Below are 13,620 nucleotides of genomic sequence, written 5' to 3' on the forward strand. Positions count from 1 at the left end.
CTCTCCGGGCGTGATTTACATCACTCAACCTTGGCTTTGTTTTTTTTTTTTTTTTCAGGTCCCTCGTTTATTTGCGAATGATGCGGCATCATTCTTCCCGATGGGTGAGTAGAATTCCACTGTGTCTCCCTACCACGCGTCCCTGACCCGTTCGTCTGCCGAGGGACCTCTGGGCGGAATCCATACCTTGGCTACAGTGACGAGGGCTACAGTGAGCATGGCTGTGCTGGTGGCGGGGGCGACTCAATGGGCATCTGTGGCACAGACTCAAGTGCTCACCATTTCTTCCATTCGGCCCGCAAGCTGCAGCCCCCACGGTAGCGTTTGGACCTTCTCACCCGTGATTTCTATTTTATGGACCTCAGAAGCAAGGGGGTGAGGAGACGTGACCTCTAAGTGCCCTTCCAACGTGGACACTGACACACTCGAAGCTGCCCTGCTTCCTCCAATGGACGAATGATGCTCACGTGTGGTAAAGATGGGAAGACACCAGGGGGCCCAGCTTAGAGGGGGCCCAACTTAGAGGGGGCCGAGTGTGGTAGCGGTGCCTTTCCCATCATGCCCGTGACACATGCCCACTCACACGCCGGCTCTGTGAATTATCCATGCTTTTAGGTAAAAATAGACCGCAAGATAAATCATCCCATCTTTTATTAGCTAACCCCTGGCAGCAAAGTGATGACATATACATGTTTAAAGGGGAAATTTATATCGAAACGATTTATACAACAACCACTTCATTCCAGACATCTATTGAGGAGGCAGTGAAAACAATCAACACCTTGGTTTTCATAACTCCCTCCAGGAACTTTTCCTAGCCAATTCTATCATGGACACAGAGGGCAGAACAGCCCTTGGTTCCAGCAACTCAGGCCGCCATCCCTGGGTGTAGAGCCTGGAGAGAAAGGAGAGATTGGGCAGGGGATTGGGCATCAACTTCAAGAGGAAATCCCAGTCAGTCAAGATGAACTGTATAGAGGTAACCTTGACCAGCTCTATTTATAAAGCCTATCATTTGTAAGCATCAGTGTTTTAATGGTTATTAGTCTCAAATGACTCGTGACACATTTCTAAATCATTCGAGGTAGAGTAAAGGATCCTCACCATGTTGTCCTGGGAACATCATGAGTTTTTAGGGAAGGTCATTTTATTTCTGACAAATCGTGTTTCTACGATCCGAATGTGTCAACCAGAGGAATAAAATTACCTTAAAAAAATCTACAATATCATCTATACATAAGCTTTTGAGTTCTGCTCCATTATAGAATATAAGATAGAAAACACATATTTATACTACTTGAGATTCATTGAGTTGAAGGGCTTTTAACCATTAGCCCTACAAGCTCTGGGAACAATCACAATCCTTGTATTACCATTAGAGTAGTGCATTCTCGTAGATCTAGCCCAACCTTTCTGTCCTTAATGGACTGCCTTATTGATGCATAGTGTCCAATTACTCACATTGCTTCAATCAAATTTCATCTATGCCATTTGCTGTGGAAAATTGTTCTTCGATCATATTTTTACCTCTAGTTGTGACAGACTCAAAATAGTATTTGTTAATATTCCTTCCAAGAGTTACTGTCCTGTGACAGAGGATTTATCTACCATCCATTTTATACCAGATTTATAATTTCATTATATATTACACATGATAGACATGTAACAAACCTCCCCAATACATGCATTTTATGCACATATTTATATGCACATGTAAATGTGCACGTACTTACATACACTGCCCCAAGATTTGAGACTTAATGTGACCAAAATAACACATTTTTTTATCTCTTACTATTGGAGCAGAACTGGGGGTGTGGAGGGGCAGGGAGGGGACTTTACGTGTAGTAGACAGAACACTGACTTCCCAAATGACCCAATTGAATCCTCAGACCCTGAGCATATGATAAATTATAACTGTGGTGGTTGTTATGTTAGGCGGTATGGTGATAGGGAAAATTTTCTGGACTACTGAGGCAGGCCCAATGGATTAACATAAACCCTTGAAAGCAAAAGGGGAAGACAGAAGGAAGGGGTGATGCTCCAAAACACAAGTTGTTATTACTAACTCAAAAATGGTACACACACACACACACACACACACACACACACACACACACACACACACACACACAGAGAGAGAGAGAGAGAGAGAGAGAGAGAGATTGGATTCTGCCAATCATCTCTATGTTTGTGGGGATAGGATCTTCCCAGAGTCTCCAAAGCCTGTAACATTTTCATTTCAACCTTTTAAGACCCTAGGCATAGAATCTAACCAAGCCATAGTGCATCCAGACTTTTTACCCATGCAAACGAGTAGACTCCAAGTGGATTTTTTTATTAAGACATAATAGATGTAGCAATTCATGGATGCAGCAGTAAAAGATTGCTACATAGCCTTTGCTATCAATTAGGCATCAATTAGGTAGACATCAATTAGGTAGACTGACGAGGGGGAGAAGATTTACTTTCAAGATGGCTCCCATCAATGGCTGGGAATTTGCTTTTGGGTCCCTGCTGGTTACTTGGCTGTTTGTTAGCCAGAATCCTGGTGGTCTTGGAGGTGAGCTTTCCACTTAGCTGTTAGGCTTCTTACAACACTATGATGGGGTTCTGAAGGGGAATGTTTCAAGAACAGTCATTTCCACAAAACATTCCCTACGTCCATGCGCTTCTGAAATATCTATGCAAGACAGGTGCTCATTGCACACTGGCCAAATCTAGTCAGACGGCCAAGCCTAGACTTGCCACAGAAGGAAACCACCAGGTGGTGTGGTTCATCCTGATCAGATAGCAGTTTGCCATATTCTCTACAAACAAAACAGCAATTGCTTTTAGGCCCAGATGCCCTCAAAATCTCTTCTCATGATGACGGAGGACTCGGGCTTAGCTTCCAATTCAGGATGCCACCATGTGAAGCAGGTTTGGATGCTGGTTGGAGCCCTTTTCTCCACCAGAAGTCCCTGTTACCAAAAGAGAAAACTTTTTAGGCACCATTACCCACCCACCCAACACATCCATTATAATTTGAGGAGGGGGGTCTTTTCTTTTGGGGGGATTGAACCCAGGACGTTGCACTTTCTAGGCAAGCGCTTTTCCACTGAGTTACATCTCAGCCCTCCATTATATTTTTTTACTGTTATTATAAAGGTGACATACAGAGTGGCTATAGTTACATCAGTCAGGTAATGAGTGTATTTCTTTTTGGACAATCACATCCATTATTAATGCTCAGACAAGGACAGGAAAGTGAAATGGATGCTTCAGTCACAAAGGGGACATGAAGGACCCCCGGCAGCCACTCATCCATAGCAACTCTAAAGCCCAGCTGGCCAAATGTCTGTAGTTTGTTGCTAGGAACCAAGTTTCCTCTTGGGAATGGTGCCCTGTGGCTCTGAGTACTTGATTAGCCTTCTGACTCTCAGGCCTTTTCCTTAGGAAATAGTTTGGAGACACTCGTTACCTCTACGGTGTTTCTATCATCCATCTTAGAGGGACTGAATTTTATAATGGAGCTTTTCCTGCCTGCTTCTTACACTTAGCAAACTGGATAACCAGAGGCTCCATACCTGTTTTCACTTTCTCCAACACAGTATCTTCCCTCGCCTTTTCCATCAAGGCAAATTTCTTACAATTACTGTGGGTTTCCTATGACTCTCATCAGACAAAAACCCTCCCTGACCTACTTCAAATCGCTTGCTTCTGTGTGCTCTCTATAGGAAACCCTGCTAAGATTACTCTTGTTATTAGCTTATTACTTTAAAAAAAAGAATTCCTCATTTGCTTTTTTTATTTTTATTTTTTTATTATCTTTAGGTAATTGTTCAAAAGAGGTTTTAGTTCAACAGGTCGATTTATGAGTATAACTCATTTTGATTGTCCCTTCTATCATTCTTCACCCCATCTAAACCCCACCTATCCCCTCATATTACTTGGTATCCTATTTTACATGGGACATTTCCATTGTACATTGAGTATCGTGACTGTATTCACCCACCATTCCTTTTCATTTACCTGCCCACCCCCCCCCCCCGGCCCTTGAGCCCACACCTTTCTGACAAGACATATTTCAGCTTCCTAATATTCATTCTGGTTGACTTCAAGTTAATTACACCATTGCAATCCTTGACAACAAAATTAGCTTTAGTCAGTTTGTATGTATATGTATATGTATATGTGTATGTGTGTATCCATATATGTTTACAATCAGATCTTTACCAAGATTCTTATATGCTTTTTAGATAGCTGGGAAGGCTTATGAAAAGCCTATCCTTTAGCGCCTTTGGAGCCTTTTGGTCTAGCTGAGTCTAGGAATCCATCCTAAATTTTAAGGTCACACCTTTGAACCAATCTTGACCCTGACACCATGATTTACAGACATTCCTTGGATCTGATTTTTCACCTAAAGCCCATTTCTTATATTACACACTTTTTCTAGGAAAGCCTATGGATGAGAAACAATTTTCTTTTTAAACCATGGCTCCTTTATTCTCCAAATTCTGCTTGAAAACCCAACATTTACACACACACACACACACACACTCACCTTGCACCTCTTGTACTTTAGTGCAGACGGCTAAAAAAGAGTCAGTTGGCATTTTCAACATCCTGCCTGGAGATCTCCAGGTAGATCTGCAAGATTATTAGATAATTTTTTTCCTCCACTCTATCCATGTGACAGTTTCATTACTTTTTCTGCTGGTACATAACCCAGATACCCTTTTGTCCAACCTCTGCTTGCAATTCCGTTTTCCTCCTTTTCAGCTCACAGTCCCCAGTCCCGAAACAAATGCCAAGGTTTTGATTTTTGTAATGTCAGCAACCTGTTTCCGATACCCATTTCTATTTTAATTATATATCTAGCATTGCATAACAGACCACCTCAATACCAGGAGTTCAAAACAAAAAAAAAAAATGAGCATTTTCCTCCTGATTCTGCAGTCTGTGTCTTTAGCACAGCAACCCCGGCCCGGCTGCAGCTGGAAATGCACCTGTGGGGGCCGGAGCCAGGTCGCATGTCTGCAAGGCTCACGCCTAGGGCTAGCTGCTGGGAGACCTCAGCCAGGGCTGCTAGCAAGGCGCTCCATCTGGCATGACTTCTCCAGGTGGCTCGAGGGAGCTGCACACAACCTGGACTGGGACTTCTAACGGGTGTCACCCCAAAAGTGAGAGCAAGCCTCAGCAGTCCTGGTGGTGGCGAATGCTCTATGAGCCAACCTGGGAACCTGGGGTTTGTCATGTGTCCTAGCCAACAGTTGAGGTGGCTCAGTTGTATATAATACAAGTATTAATTCCTTCTTCAGCATATCCATAAAATCCTCTTCTGATAGATTTTAGATCCAAGTGTTAAAAGAGCATTGTTATCCATTTTAAAATGTAGCATTGAACATTGGCTTTGTGACATAAAGCAGGCAAAACACCTTAAACGACAAAAAAAAATCCCTTGCAATAGTCATAAAGCATTTTTTAAAAGGTACATTTGGCTAAGCAATAATTACGAATTTCTCTTCACCAAAACATACCACTCATAGGGGAATGGAGCATGCCACAGGTGAAGCAGGTATTATATCCGGAATAAATTAGTCTTTTAAATCAATAGGGGGAAAAAAGCAAGATAATCCAACAGAAAAGTGAGGGAGAGATTGAACAAGCACTTTACAGAAGATTATATCCAAAAGGCCAATGTGTAAGCTAAAGTGTTGAACGTCTTTATTGAAACGCAAATGAAAGCCCCAGGTCTCCCGGCCGCCTGGAGCTACAATGAGAATGGCTGGCGATACCAGATGCCGTGGGGACTCTGACAGCTGCCGATCGCGCTGGCTAAGATGGCAGAAGTCTAAACTGTTACAACCATTTTGTAAAAACTGGTTGGCAGTCACTATCAAAACTAAACAAATGGATCTTTTATCGCCCAGAATTTCCATGCCTAGGTACTAACTGAGAGCTTTGTTTCCCAAAACCCTGTAGAAGGATTTTCACAGTGGCCTCATTTGCCACAAACCTGGATAGAACACAATGTTCTTATTTGGGGAAATGGACCAACAAGCATGATGTTGTCACACAGATAAGAGAAAGCAGAGGGGGGAAAAATCTAAATACTGCCATGCTCACATCAGAAAGACAATGGTGCACAAATAGCCAGTTGCAATGAGGTAGGTGCTGTATGGTTCACTCTGAGACCCTGTGCTTGCGCATTTCACACATGGGGAAAACCCACCCTTGGTAACAAAAGTCAGTCTGCAAATTTAGTGGGCTGTGCTTGTCTCTAGGGACAAGAATAGTGTCTGGAAGGACACTGTGGGGACCTTTAAGGTGCTGTGTCTGTTTTGTTTTTCAACTTGACCCTGAGTGGTGTTTCCAAGGGTAATTTTTGCTTTGTGAAAACTCGCCCAGATGTTCCTTTTTTATTTCAGCATGTTGGGATTTGATGTTTATGCTCAAATAAATGAAAGTCTATTTTTAGAATGTTCCTTCATCATTCATGTGCGATCATAAACTATTTTATGGCAATCCCAGTTGGAGAGGCTTCTGGTGTCTGGTCTCCATTAGTTGTGGGGTTTTGTTTGTTTGTTTGTTGACATCATTTTCTAGTCACCAAATATCTCCTGATTTGCGCCCTGTATGAAGTCCCCACTAAGATAGATCTACGGGATATCTGTAAAAAAAAAAAATCCAATAGATATACCTTTAAAAAAAAACACAATGAAGAGCTTATGTTTAATTGTAACATGAGATGACTTTGTTGTTTTCACTTAGGGGAAAAAAAAGACTTTGAACTTGAGGTATTGAGAGATGGGTCAAGGGAAAAGGTAGATGAATGAAGGGAGGAAGGTGGGAGAATGCAGTCACAATATCTGTGAAAGTGGAACTAAGGAAGTGGAGTCGGGAATGACAGAAAAACGATGGAAAGAGATGTTGGTCAAGATGCATTGTGCACCTAAACTAGTAGGTTGAGTTGAAACCCTTTTGTATAACGACTTAAAGAAACGTTTTAAGAAAAAAAATCTGTTCTAGAAAAGAAAACATTTTGAAGGATGTGGTTGCAAGGCAATGTGTAAGGATCTGGTTTCCCTTTTCTGCAGGTGAATAGCCAGTTTTTACAATTCAAAATTTTAGATGGAACAACAAAAGACCCCAAATAGCAAAAGCGATCTTTACCAGGCAGGATAGAGCTGGAGGGATAACAATACCAAACTTTAAACTCTATTGCGGAGCCATAGTTATGAAAACAGCTTGGTACTAGCAAAAAAAACAAAAATACAAAACAAAACAAAAAAACCCCCCAAAAACAAAAAACAGGATTGAAGAACGGTGGAGCAGAAGAGAAGATCCAGAAAACCCACAGACCTACAGCCATTTGCTATTTGATAAGGGAGCCAGAAATATAAGCCGGAAGGAAGAGAGCCCCTACAAATGGTGCGGGCAAACTTGGATTTCGGCCCTTGGTGTTGCTCCTGAGGCGAAGACATGGAATCAGTCCGCATTCAGTCAACCGACGGTGGCTCTGAGCAACCACAAGGAAAAAATGGAACCTTTCATCCAGTTCTAAGATTGGAGCCTCTTCCCACATGTCCCCAGCTGTCTTTCGCAGAGGGAAGCAGATTCCCCCTTGAGAGATGGCCGTGAGATGGTCCTCTCAGGGCATGGAATCAGCAGAGGACAGCCCTGCTCGGGCGTGTGCGGGAGCTGGGCCTCTGTCTCCTGTGCGGAGGGTCATCACAAAGGGCCTCGTGCCACCAGCCCTGTGGCTGCTGCTGACAGAGGTTCTGAGATGAGCAGCAGGCAAACTGGAACGAAAACATATGAGAAATCGATGGGGGAATTAAAGAATCGTTGAAAGGTTGCCATAGTCAAGTGTTTGTATTTGGTTGGCTACGGGATCACAAAACGTGAAGGGCACTGCCTACACTCCAAGTTGCTTGAAGTTCGGAGAGCAAAAGCGAGCCATGGAGGAAAGATAAAGAAGAGAATTAGGTCACCGAGCAAGTTGCTTTGTCCTAGAGACAGGCGACAGTTCCCACGGAGCTCTTCAGTTGTCAGACTCCAACGCGGAGCTCCATTAGCGGGTGTAAGGTCCCTGACCTGCGAAATGATCCATTTGAGATGGGAACACACTTCTGCAAAAATGCAAAGATGGCTCAACATCCCAGAATCTGGTAATGAGATGCAACACATTTACATAATAAAGTAGGAAAAACACGTGAAAGGAGAAGAATTTTATAAATGTATGCATGAGCAATACATTTATCGACATGAGGGGGAAGAAGGAAATTCTTGGGCTTGTTTGATGTACTAAGCATAATTCACTAGGTCATGCTTCCAGAGTTTCTTTTTTCTTTAAATCCTAATTTTAGAGATTGTATAGGAGAATATACTAGGGAATGGCAAACAACCCTCTCTGGTGGTTCATTCAAGGTCAGGAGAGGTGCAAATGAACATGGAATGGGGCACGGAGAGGGTCTGTCTTGGCGGGGCCTCTCTGCCTGCCTCTATTAGCAAAAGGAACTAAAAACAAAAATGGCCAAATGGCAATATGCAATAAAACTTGCGATAGAATATGCTGCATTATTTTCTGTATTTTAAAAAAATGCCTTAGAAACTCAGAAATGCACATGTGGGCTAAGGGAAATGTTTAATAGAATAAATGTTTACTACCCAAAAGGATCTGGCAAAAAGTGAGTTTTCTCTATAAACCTCAGCTCCTGTGTTCCCTGGGAGGCATCGCTCCCGGCAACCTCGCAGAGGTGCAGCCCAGGCACGCGTCTTACACACTCGAGGATACACGTGGGCGTGTACCTCACTGAGCAGGAAATTCCAGCAAAGCTCGCTGAGGCGAGGGAGAAGCCTCGCTGCCCCCTTCCTTTCCCGACATCCGCCTTCGCCTCCCCTGCGCAGGCTCCCAGCCCTGCCCCGCCGGGCCTCGGGCCTCTTCCGGTCTGCACACGCTCCTTCGTGAGCTCCGCTGTCCTGGAGCAGAGCCCCGCCTGGGCGTCTGCGTGGGAGTAGACCCCCTTACGGGCTGTGGAGCCTTGAACACCTCACGCAAGCTCTCCGTCCTCCCTGTCTGTTCTGTGGAAAGCCCTGGTGCTTTCACAGAGAGCTGCATTTAGTTGGTGCTTATGGAGGCTGGAGGAGCAAAGCAGTTCCACCGGCGGCGGAACCTCGGAAGAGGCCCTGGACAGATGTCGGGGGAAGGGACCAGCTGCATGCAGAAGAGCCCGAGTGCACGGTGGCCTCGCTCGGTGACCAGCCACGTGCCTGAGAACTCTCCACGGCACATCAGTCCCTTCCGCGGACTTATCTCCCACGGCACCCCACTTTCTGAGATCCCCCCCCACCTCTTACTAACACCGCGTTGGGGTCCAGCCTCCTGGGCGAGCAGGGGGCCGTTCTCGGGGGCAGACCACAAAGTCAAGATCACATCTGGCTGAGAGGGCAGAGGAGATGAGGCAGATCCTGTACCGCAAGGAGGCCTGGTAATTCGGTGTTCCGCGTGCTTCATCTGCTATTACTACTACCGGCACAGCTAGTCACGGATGCTTACCTATACCCACATGACAGGAGGGCATTCGAGACCTTCCCAAACATGGGCTTTGCAGCGTGTCTCACTCCACTGTCTGTCCATGGCGTCTCCCCGGCTCACCCCGGGCTGGCTGCCATGACTGGGTTGGTGCTGGGATTGTCACCCGCCACCAGCCCTCTCCTGCTCCTCCCTCCGCGCCTGACATCGACACTGCTCTGTACGTGGCCAGCCACCCGGGCCGCTGCTCTGATCTGCCTCCTCCCATCTGTCTGCAGGTTCTCTCCCTGCTGCCGTGGCACCCTGTGGTCCAGTTCCCTCCTGTCGTGGATACCTTCCATCCCCAGCTCCCCATCGCCACCTTCACAGGGGAGCCGCCTGGCCTGCCTCGTCGTGCCTTGCCCTGCGCACATGCTCTTCCTGCTCTCCTGTGCCTGGCCTCCGAATCGCCCCACCATCGCCTGCCTCTGATAACCAGCCTATCGCCCGCGAATCCCACCACAAATAAAGATCTTGCAAGTAGCGCTTGATCCGACCCAGCGGGCGTTTTGCGTCGGCTAATGCATTTGGTAGCAACCTTGTGCAGAGGACCAGCCTGTTATTCTTGCTCTATCAAGCATTAGAACCACAGCTAGGAGCTAAGGCCCTGGCCTTGTGCACTGGGAAGAGATGCAGACCCCTTTTTAATACGTCTCCCGCCAAAGTAAGCTGCTTAGAGCAAGTGAGTGAGAGCTACTGCTTCTCCGTCTCCCCGACAAGGTGTCCTTCGTCCTTCCAGCCCGGCCTCGGACGCTGCCATGGCGGGGGGGGGGGGGGGGTGGAAGCGGGGAGCCAGCTTATTTTCCCTGCACAGGCTCACTGCCGCCGCCGCACTGCAGAGAAGGCTGCGGCTGAGCGCACCGCTTGCAGAAAGCCCTCTGCTGCCCCCTGCCGCCCGCCTCGAGCCATCGCAACGTCCGCTCGGCCTTGGCCTGCGATTTCAGCCCACAGCTTCTCCAGACTTTAAGTTGTGCGGGGGGGCTTCTCTCCCCCAAAGCTGTGACAGATCCCCGGCGAGGGGAACCCTAAAACCTGGAACCTTGGTGGGTGCCTCAGCGGATTGCAACTAATAAGCAAGTCTAGAGGGATCCCACGCCACAGACATGGAGCCTGTGTTGGGGATTCAGAGCGAATGGGCTCAGCTTTGCCCTGCTGGGAAACACAGAGCCGCTGAACCACGAGTGTCTCCCTCTCGCTGAAAGATGTGATCCATGCAGGTTTCACCGGGGAGACTGCAGTGCTGTTTGGCTAAGATCATGTTGGACAATTGACTGTAATCCCTTCTCCATTTTACCTGTAGAAAGAGACCAGAGGTTAAGCGTGGCCACGACATAAAGAAAACGTAACGTATGAAAGCTCTCCGCAATTAAAAAAAAAAAACGTTGAATGTTTTTAATGCATTTACGGTTGTAGAGAGAGGTTTCGGTTCAATGCATCTGATCAGTGATACCCTTTCATCACCCTCCCCGTCTCTCCCAACCCCTCCCCTCCCCTCCATTTTCCTAGTTCCAGTTTCTCGTGCATACATTGGGCAGTGTGACTACATTCACCCACCCTTCCTCGTTTGCCATTTTTCAGGCTTGCTTGAGCTACTGAAAATTTCCTTCTCAGGCGTCAAGCATTGTCTTCCTCCTTTGTTCACAGCGCTCTCTCTCTCTCTCTCTCTCTCTCTCTCTCTCTCTCTCTCTCTCTCTCTCTCAGGAATGGCTCAGCTCTCGTTGTGAACCATGTTCGTGTGACTAGGAGTTTTCACAATGAGGCTGGATGGGAATCTCCCCAGGCGGCAGGTTTGGTCGAGGCCACCGCATCCCCAGAAGGGACAAAGGAGAAATCCCCGAGGGCAGATAGCCAAGCCAAAGAGTGACAGCCACGGAGATGAGGACCTGGCCAGATGCTCTGCCCACGTCCTCTGCCCCCTGACCTGCCTGCAGCTGCTCGCACCCTGCCCCCCACTGCCAGACTTCTAGACAATTCTGTGCCCACTGCGCAGGCCAGCCTCAGGGGCCCAGGGTAAAGGATGAGAAAAATAACTTCCCCTCCAGCCCAGCCGTCCGCCCTGCAAAATGAGGATGGAATTGGCAAAATGGTACCCCGGGTGAGGGCTCAACCTGGCCCAGCTCTCGTTTTCAGCCCTGAGATGACCCCCTTTTACCCACCGCAGGAGTTCCCTCCCTTGCCCACTTTGGCAGGGGAGAGGGCCCAGCAGACTCCCGGCCCAACTGCAGGGGTCGGGCATTGATGGCACCATTATGGGCCATCTGAAGCCCTCAATGCCAGCAGGAGGGCCGTGGGCAGCCAGCAAGAAGCATTAGGAGTCTGGCCCGCTGCGTGCGCCACGTGGTTTCCCAGACCTTCTCTGGCCCGCAGGCCGGGTGTTTGCCGCTCTGGACTTGTCTCCTCAGGGGGGCCAGCTCTAGGAGGGAGGACAGTTAAGAGCTGGGTTCCAGCCCCCTCCCTGTCCTTGTACTGGACGCGGTCACAGGGCCCTCTCTCTCCCTCCGCAGCCCGCAGCCTGCCCACCGCCTCGGTAGCCACAGCCGCTGTGCATAGGGGCGGCACCGAGGTGGGAGCCGAGGACGGTGGGAGCCGTACTGCTCGCACGGTTCTTGCCGTTGTTGGCCCTGTGGTGATCGTAGGATCACCCGTAGGTAGCCAAGAGAATTCCGTAGTCACCATATCTGTGAAAGGAACAATTGCAATACCTCCCTCAAGAGGTGTGATCAGCATTCCGTGTGTGCGTGCGTGTGCGTGCACGCATGTGTGCGTGGCTTAAAGGTGCTTTTTGTTGGGACAGTCCTACGGAATAGAAGTTACAAATCCCATTTTGCATGTGACAAAGGAAATGCTACTCAGTAACTCGCCTCTGTCTTTATCTTTATTATGGTTAAACAGCTGTACAAAGGAGTTGCCATTTAATAAAAGTTTATGAATACAGTGCATCTTGATCAATGACAACCCTTTCAACCGTCTCACCCATCCCTCCCCTCCTTACTCTTTCCCTCCCTTTTCTTAATGTTGGGGGATATATATTGAATTCTTGACTGCCCTCTCCCCTACGTGTCTTGAAATTGTACCAATCTCAAGCTTCTGTCATCTTTTCACCCCAGAGGGTAGAGAAACCTCGTCGGGGGGCAGGTCAACTGACCTCAGTAAGTGCTGGGCTTTCATCTTATGGGGAGGCAGGCTCTGACCAGGGGTGGAGGGCATGCGTTAGAGCAGATTTCTGATGAATGTTCTGGAATGACTTCTATTGGGGTTTGTCACCTTTGACCACAGGCTCTCTGTGGGGGTCTCAGCTCTGACACTTGATGCTCGCAGACAGCAGCGTCCATTTTGGCTTACCAAAACAACACCGGCGCTGGGTTTATTTTTCTGGCTGGCTCTGGTGGCTTCATTGTTTAGCAGAGTTTCAACATGCACACATTTGTCACCATGCCTAGTGAGACACTGCCAGTCCCTCACCTGTGTTCGTACATTGGGTTCTTCAGTGTGCAAACTATAAGGAGTCATATGGAGCTCAGGACTGCGGGACAAGAGGCCAGGCTGAAGGGGAGGCGTCCTTCGTATGGAGCTCAGGACCACTAGACAAGTCCCTGGGCTGAGGGGAGGCCTCCTTCAGACCGTGCCCCCCCAGCTCAAATGCCGGCCCTCGGACCACGAGAGAGGCAGAGAGTCACCAGTGAGTCCCAGGTCTGCCCTTATCAACTGGGTGACTCTAGGCAAATCACTTAACCTCTCTTGATTTCCAATTGGCTTATGTAACAAAGCTCGAGGAAATTAAAGTAACATTTGCCTTTGGAATTTGTCATGAATCTTGATATTTGGAGAGAGCTTTAGTAGGGAGTTAAAGTAAACCCATTATGTGATGAGAAAAACCTTCTTTTGACTGCTCAAGGTGAACTTTCTCTAAGAGGGACAATGTCGAGCACTTCGGGTCACAGGCGTTTATTCTTTCCTTAGAACAATGATGAACAGAACATGGTAGAAAGTTTTACTCTTACAATAACGTAAATGGATGCAGATCGGCCGGGGGGGGGCTGGTGAGCTTTGGAGTGGGGTGG

Source organism: Perognathus longimembris, chromosome 12 (assembly GCF_023159225.1).
Source record: "Perognathus longimembris pacificus isolate PPM17 chromosome 12, ASM2315922v1, whole genome shotgun sequence".
Classification (NCBI taxonomy): Eukaryota; Metazoa; Chordata; class Mammalia; order Rodentia; family Heteromyidae; genus Perognathus; species Perognathus longimembris.